We start from the raw sequence: 8,402 nt of genomic DNA on the forward strand, positions 1-8,402 counted from the left end.
GGCTGCACCATTCAACTGATTCAACTTTTACCACCCATAATGTTATTACTAAATTAAAAATGCAATAACACAAAATGCTATTGTTAGGTAATAGAAGTAATTGTCTTCTTAAAGCAGTACAGTTCACACATAGGCATGTTACAACAATACTTGTTTTCTTTTGCAGCACTTAGTACTGTATTGAAGGCATTTTTATTGTTCTGCAGAAAGTTTGTGGATATCTGAAGCCTAAATATATTCTTTCCACTAATGTAAGTAGCAACCAAAGTCCAGAACAAAGCTGATTTTTTTCTGTATGGACTCCAATTCACTGAAGTCTCATTTATTTTGCTAATGTAGTTAAATGCTTTACTGTACCTACCAGTTTTTAGTTAAATCACTCCCCAGCAAATTTAATATTAATAATAGTTTTAATAATAGTACTGCAGGTTTTCTAAACACAGGAGTTATTAATTGTTCATGCTTACTTATGGAATTATATAAGGTATCACTCTGGCAAACTGACATATAGGGAGAAAATGTATACAATAAATATTGAATAAAGGAGAGTGTCTTTTTGAAAATATAGTACATCTCTTATAAAATGGTACTTGTGGAATAAATAGTTCCCCTTCCTATAGTTCCATTCTAAGTATTTTGTAGTAATTCCAGGATTGCCGCATTGTCACACGTGCACTCAGTTTTAATACCTAGCCTTTTCTATGTTTTCCTCAATACTCACACTGACAGTGTGTCATTTTCAGTGTGCCTGTAGATGTAAAATAGTTCCATTAAGTAATGAATGGCTTATTGTAGATGTCAATTTTAAGTGACTGGTATAACTGTAAAGCTCTGTTGGATGCTATGCAGTGAAAGATTTTTCAGGTTTATAATTTTTCAAATAAAAAACAGAGATTTCATTTGTAAAGGATTTATATTTATATGATATTAATGATAATAAAAGTATATTTCTTCACAATAGAAAGGAGGGCATTCCTTTTTGATACCCAGTACAGTATAATTTTGTTAATTTTTTTACTGTTCAGAATATGTCTGTAACACTGTAACAAATAACACAATTTCCAAATGAAACCTTTATGAAAGCTCTATACAGTATCAAGAGTGTAGTACAAATGATGACCACAATAATATATAAACACAATAATAATACAACCAGCCATTTTTAAGGTCATAATAAAGTAATAAGGTCATTTACAAAAACCATTTATCAATAACAATACAACTCCTAAAAGAATTGTAATAATAAAATAAATCATTATGATATTATTATTTCTTAAATCATAATGATCGATATGGAATATTTATTTATTTCATACTGTAGCGATTGAGATCTTTTGTAGTCATCATATTCAGTTTTTCTAACTGTCTCCATTTGACATTTTGTGGAACTGTAACATTAATTAAGAGGACACCAAAAAGGAGTATAATACTGCTCTCCCTCAACGTGTTTAAGAAAGGCATCGAAAATGTTCTTCTTTAGTTTCTGATCCATGTGTTTTACTGCTGCCACTTTTATAATGTGAGCAATGTAGAGCATCCATACTTTATGAAATTCTGTTTTCATACATTCTGGATATGTCCTGGCAATATCATCTTCAATGTTTAAGTACTCTTTGTAGTTTGTAAGGCCTTCAGTTTTAGTCTTTATATTTTCAACAGTCTCATAAATTGTAGGCAATGTTATATATTTTTCATCATTCACATGCTTTTTACGTTCCTTTAGAGGCTTAAACATTCTTTTTAGAAATTTGGAACTATCTGGTATAGTTAAAATTAAATTGGCATTTTGTAATAGATCATGTGCTTGTTGGAGTTCTTTGCTACTGTAATTATTCTTACAATGTTCACAATTTTTAGACGTGCCTGACAATAAACAATGAAACAAGTGTTCGTCATTTTGTAGATGTGAAAAATAATTCTTGTACCCTGTAAAACCATAGTACTGGTCAAAACCAATAACTGAAGGAATTCCATAATCATCATACCATTTCTTGCAATAGGTATGAAGGAGGTCCATGCAAGAATGCTTTCCTTTGTTGACAATACATGGGCTGTTCTTAGTGAAAATAACCACCATATCATCAGCACTAATCTTATGGTCCTTTAAGAATATATCTGCTTTCTTACAAATGTATTCTTCTGTGTGGATTTTAAGTGCATTTCCTTCATTATTCAACTTTGCTTTTTTAAGATTACAAAAATCCACTAGTTTACATTTTTCATTACTGCGATTATAGATTCCAATGAATGCATATTGGACATTTGTATCAATTTGTTTTGGTACTTTTTCTTTCAGGTTGTCAAAAGCTTTTAAGAGTGATGGGGAGTTAGTCAAATTCTTTATAAAAGATAATTCAGAATAAGTGTATTTATGCCTGATTTCCTTTCTGTCGATATTCTCAGCCTCTTGCCAGTAGATTTTGGACACTGTTGTTGGATATGTAGTGTTATTTTTGGTTGTATTATTGGACTCAGAGCACAACCATTTAATTGAATTTGTTTTTGAATCTAAAATATGAAGATTATCATCCAATCTTATTTTTGCAGGACATCTTATTGTAACATTTTCAGTCTTTGTCCAGAAGACTTTTAACTCCATTGTTAAATATTTTGTATTATATTGGGTTAATGTATTGCATTCATGACACAGTATTTTAACTGAGGTGGTTTTTGAGTTCAAAATCAAATCAAGATTGTAATTCAGTCTGATTTTTGCAAGACTTCCCAATGTAGTATTTTCATCTTCTCTGCAAAATATCCAACGGAACTCTGTTGTTGGATATTTTGTATTATATGGGGGTAATTTATTGCATTCATGACATAATAATTTAACTGACATGGTTTTTGAGTTAAAAATCGAATCCAGATTGTAATCCAGTCTGATTTTTGCAAGACTTCCCAATGTAATATTTTCATTTTCTCTGCAAAATATCCAACAGAACTCTGTTGTTGGATACTTTGTATTATATTGGGTTAATTTATTGCATTCATGACACAATAATTTAACTGAGGTGGTTTTTGAATCTAAAATATTAAGACTGTTATCAGATTTGAATGTCTGAATGAGAGTTCCTATGTTGATATTGTTAGTTTGGTTACTGTTAATCTTACAAAAAGTATTTTTTTCTAAATTATTTGAAAAGGTTTCAGAACAGGTTTTCACATAAAAACTTTGAATGACATATTTCAGATGATACCAGTATAATTTAACAATCACAGTTAACTGATCATAAAATAATAAAAAGCAAGAAATTAGTCTAAATTGACCACAAAAAGGCTTTTCTCCAGGTTGTGGGACCGGGACCAAAATTATACTATTGCAATGCTTATCTGCAAAAAGGAACCTGTCATTCAATTTCAATAAGATGTGACTGTAGTTCCTTACAACAAGTTGTAAGTTGTAAGTTAAATGTGTCCAATTGTAGATCTTTGCATGGTCTTGGAATTGCTTATCTAAGTCAGTGGAAACAGTTTCTTTCTCTTTGCTTGGCAGTTCCATTTTGGATGTGCACCTTTCAGAAAATGCAACAGCTCCGTTTACACATCAACCCCACTCATGCTGGTGAATTGTATTCAGTTGTTAGTCTTCGATATGATGTCCAGTACTTGAGTTAGGTCAGACGGTGACTGGTCTTCTCAGCTATGGTCAAAATAAAAGGAAGAGGTCTATAGATTTATAGCTTTATACTGTGGTTTAATGACGTAACTCATGCATTTCCAGTTGAAATAAAATTGTGGCACACAGGAATGTCAACCAAAAACCTTTAGGGGCATATATAAGCTTTGGACGTCCAAGATCTCCCCTCCAGGCAATTAATTATACACAATTCAGTGCCAGTACAGTGATACAGCATACATTTAGACATAAGTAACAACATTTGTTACAGTATGTACAGAATATAGACCTACTTAGGAGGCTGAATGTAGCGATGAGCTGTAAAATGTCCAGAGGTATGTTCCGGAGACGAATCCCAATGTATTGCTGCTGATTGAAATTGGACAGCGAATCAGAATCGGGGCAGTTGCCGCAGGCACACGATCACGCGGAGGGGATGGCTGTGGTCTCAGATGGGTTGCAGATATGTTAAAATACATGTAAGAACAAAAAGAATTAGGTTAAGCAATCATATTTGCACATACTGTACTGTACCACAAGTTGTAAGATAAGATGATTTTGTACAAGTGGATTTGAAATAACTATTAAACTACCATATATTGGGAATGGTAAAAAAAAACAAAAAAACTTTTTATTCTGGGCAGGTGTAAATTATGAAATTACAAAATCTTGATATTGGTTCGCTTGTGTTCTAGGGAGAACACAACAGTTTAACCCTAATAAGTAATCAGGCAATCACTGCTAAAGGAATAAAAATCAGGAATTCAGATGTCTCAATGTGCATGTGGCATTTTGTAAACCTTTGTTAAGGATAGGATACAAAACAGAAAAGGTGAAGCAGCTACTGTAGATATGTACTGAGACCATTTTTTGCTAATGTGTATTTTACTGTTCTTGAAGGACCTGTACTCTTATACGTACAGTCAGTGTACCTCTATTGTATTGTCATCTCACATACTGTATAGAGAATTTGCAGTAAGGAACTTGAAAGCATGTCAATACAATACTGCATTAGTTAACAAATACATTTTTGTTGTCATTATTTGAGTTGATACTACTGTTACAGTTATATTAAATATGTAGTGGATTGAAAAAAATATTAGCTTTTTAAATAATAAATTAAAAAAAACTAGCATTTTTCTCAAGGCTTTAGGATCTTACATAACAAAATTTTCTTCAATGGGTTTGAGCAATAATATAATGGATTGACAATTTGATATTTTAGTATTTAAAAAACTACAATAAATGAAAATGGTCTTCTCTAATAAGTCCATATACTAATAAATGAAGAGTAAAGAGAACAGATTAACAAAAACTAAAAGAACATAATATAATAAACCCTTGATTCAACAGACTGATAGGGTGAAAGGGTGTCTGTTATTGCTGAATGTCTTTTAAATGATGAATGTTTTTCAGACAATAAACAGAAATATATGAGAAAAAATGATTTATAAATACTCTATATATTCTTTGTGGATCAGTTTCAACATAGTGAAAATTGTTCCTGTGCTTTTTTTTCATAAATACACAAGAACTTTATTTCATGTCACAAATATAGTGTATAAAATTTGTTAAAGCAAATGAAACACAAACAACACCCATAGCAATTGACCTTCTATTGGTACAATTGATATTTCTGAATTTTTATGAATGAATTTGTATGTAGTACTTGTTTTACCATGTTCTATTACTTGTGAATTTTACAGTGCTTTTTTACATATTTTCAGTACTTTTGTGTATTTTCTAAAAGGATTTAGCAGAATTTGTCTGTTAAATTGGAAGTCTCTTAAAGGTAAGTTTGTTAAACTGAGGGTTTATTGTACACTGATTATAATTTACAACATTTACAGTATATGTCTATAAAGATCCAGTTTTTTACAGAACCAAATCTCAGTAACCCAGATATCGCCATGATAAAAAACCCAAAAGTATCAGAAAGAGAGATTAAATAAGTAATAAGTATAAAGGCAAAGTAGTTGTTATACAATAAAAAATCCTACTCATGACCCTCACTTAAACCCTTCAAAACCATTGTCTACGCAGATACTAACCTGGTGGGAATCATTCTCCTTATGCCCAATGAATGGTCTGAAATACTGTACTACAGATAGGTTTCTCTTGCCTGGTGGATACAACAAATCATAAAACTATACCTCCCTTTGGCTTTTTAATTCGGTCCCTTGAACCTAAATTTCCTGATAAGTTTCTTTCTTTCAAGAGGAAGGCCTGAAGCGCTGGGCGTTTGATCTGTGCAAGATGGTGCCCACTCACATCGATGTGATTCATCATCGGAAGTAGAGAGAGTAGACAGCACAGAGCTGGCTGAACCTCTGATACAGTATATTGATGTGCTTATGTACAGCGACCTAAACCCTAGTATGCAATTTCATTACTATATAAGGGCATCTTATACAGTACACTGGTTCCGTCCATTTGTACTTCTGACTGAAATGGTTTGTGGCCTAGTATGTCCATGTCACAGCTTTCCTTTGTCGGAAATGAACTGGGTGTAGATCAGAATGATGAGCGGCCATATAGTAATCTATATACAGTAGGTACTCTAAAAACCCCGTAACACATAATAACTTTTATATTTAAATACATTTTAATACTGAACTGATGTACTGTATTTAAATTCAGCCATAAGATATCTATTGACGGCTGTGACCGATAAACCGTTTATTTGATTTTTTCTTGTGATTATCACATAGCCTTTTTTATAAAACCTGTTATAAAAATCTTTAAATATTGAAAGTCAGTTTACATCATCATGGATTTAGTCAGATCCTGTCCCTTGACTGCCAACACATACTTAAAAAACCTCCCCTGCTTAAGGTATAACATTATTACATTATGTCTTAAGGAGCATTAGCTAATCACATTGCATAAAGCATAACATAATACATTTCTGATCATACATACTGTAATGACACTTAAAGGCTTTGCGGCTGATTGTAAGAGCAACACAGATAAACTATTGTGTTCTGTTACGATAACCAACAGGAAGTTGAAAAAGTGTTAAAATGGCGACCTTTCTTTTTTTGATATAGTTTTGAAAACAGATTGTTTCTCAAATAAAAAACCCCAAGATATTGATAATGGCACAAATAAATTACCTTCCCTGTCCAAGAGGTAGATTTTACAAAAACAAAATTTTGATTATTGAAAAAATGTATTAAATACTGCTCACCACCTTAAGACTTCATCAGTGTGAATCCCCAGAGCAAATCTCCAAGTGAAAATGGCGGTTCGGGCAGATACTGTCGTGTTCTGACTCATTTTACAAATATGTAACTTCCGGGTTACAGTTATGGTTTTGTACTTTAACCACAAAACACACCCAAATACAGAATGAAGTGATGATGTTCCTGTCAGAGTTTTAATTAGAACAAAAAAATTTAGCTGCAAACAGTCAAAGGAGCAAAACTGATTTCAATGGCCTCTAGTGTTTCTAACATTTCTTATATATATAAATATATGTCCTCTGATGTAAATAGTTAGTTTGTAGTTTCTAGGAAATTACATATATTTTAATTTTCAATATCTTTTGCTTCTTTCCCAAGTGTGCAGAACATTGTTTAATAATTGGTCTTGTGGTTGTATACAGTATGTACTACCCTCTGGAATGGAAAATTAAAATGGGAGAGCCTGAAACTCTAATTTACATTCGAAAATGCTGCAATTTAACTCAGCAACCTATTGTATCTCATGGCTCCCACTCAATAGCAAGTCTTTATTATAACAGTTGGAGAGATTTCATTCAAATCTGAGTTTCTGTTAGCAGGCTTTTGAAAGAGACTATGCTCCTAATTATTTATTGTCCTGCATATCCAGACATAATGTGCTTTAAAAGCATTTTTAGATAGAGAAATGACAGTTTGTGAAGCAGAATTTAACCTTTTCTGTGATATTTTTTCTTCTTGTCTTTGACTGTTCAGACAACTATATTAGAACCCTGATCCTAAGCTCTCTGTTAGACCAGAGTAACATGTCAAGGTGGGATTTATTTCTAAAGGCCTACTATTGTAAGCTTCTGTAAAAATTCATCCAAATCTTCAGACTCATATTTCCTGCTGTTGAGGAGGAAAGGGGTTTCTCAAGTCGCATATCATGTTTGTTGAACAAGGATAAGCTGCAGGCTATGCAAATTTTTAATCCTATTGAGTAATGGTACATGAGACTAAGAGAAAAATAGATATTTTGTTTGTTTCTAACTTTTGAGTTACTTAAGCTAAACAGACAAAGGTAACTCTTATTTGCAACCTTTATTTTCTTTTAACATCACTTAAGGGTTGGGCTGAACAGAGATTTTCTTAAAGCCATTTTTTTATACAGGTTTAAGTTCAAAGAATGTCTGTCATCTCCCAATTGCTTTGAATGCAAAATACATCAAACTCTTCTAAACTGGCCTGCATTAACCAAGTTAATTTTAGCTTTTGGCTCTTGTTTAGATTTAAATATATTAATACATTTTTTTCTGGTTTCTTGTAGAGTAGGAATTTCCCTTTTTGTATTAGAATTTTTATTTTTGCCAAGTTGTAGGAAATTGATGGTACAAAGTCTAATTTTCTAGAACAGATAATGCATAGCCAATTACTATGATGGAAAAAGGTACATGTAATATACAAAATATTGTTGTATTACAACATTCTTTTTGTGGACAAAGATTATGCTTGTCAAATACTATAATTTCTTTTTGTTGCTTATCGTCATTCATATGTAAATGCCATCAGAGATGACCTTTCATATACACATGTATAGCCTCACAAATTAATCTGTGACATTT

The 8,402-nt window shown here is 32.1% G+C and overlaps 1 long non-coding RNA gene across 1 annotated transcript; it reads right to left on the reverse strand.

Annotated features, from left to right (window-relative positions):
* Nucleotides 1-894: 894 nt before the first annotated feature.
* On the reverse strand, nt 895-6,799 carry LOC148653464 (uncharacterized). The gene is made up of 2 exons (XR_015941675.1): nt 3,910-6,799; nt 895-3,640 (listed from the first exon to the last, which is right to left on the reverse strand). It is a non-coding gene; the product is annotated as an uncharacterized LOC148653464 (long non-coding RNA).
* Between the last annotated feature and the right edge of the window lie 1,603 nt (nt 6,800-8,402).

Source organism: Lepisosteus platostomus, chromosome 10 (genome assembly GCF_059453375.1).
Source record: "Lepisosteus platostomus isolate fLepPlt1 chromosome 10, fLepPlt1.hap1, whole genome shotgun sequence".
Lineage (NCBI taxonomy): Eukaryota > Metazoa > Chordata > Actinopteri > Semionotiformes > Lepisosteidae > Lepisosteus > Lepisosteus platostomus.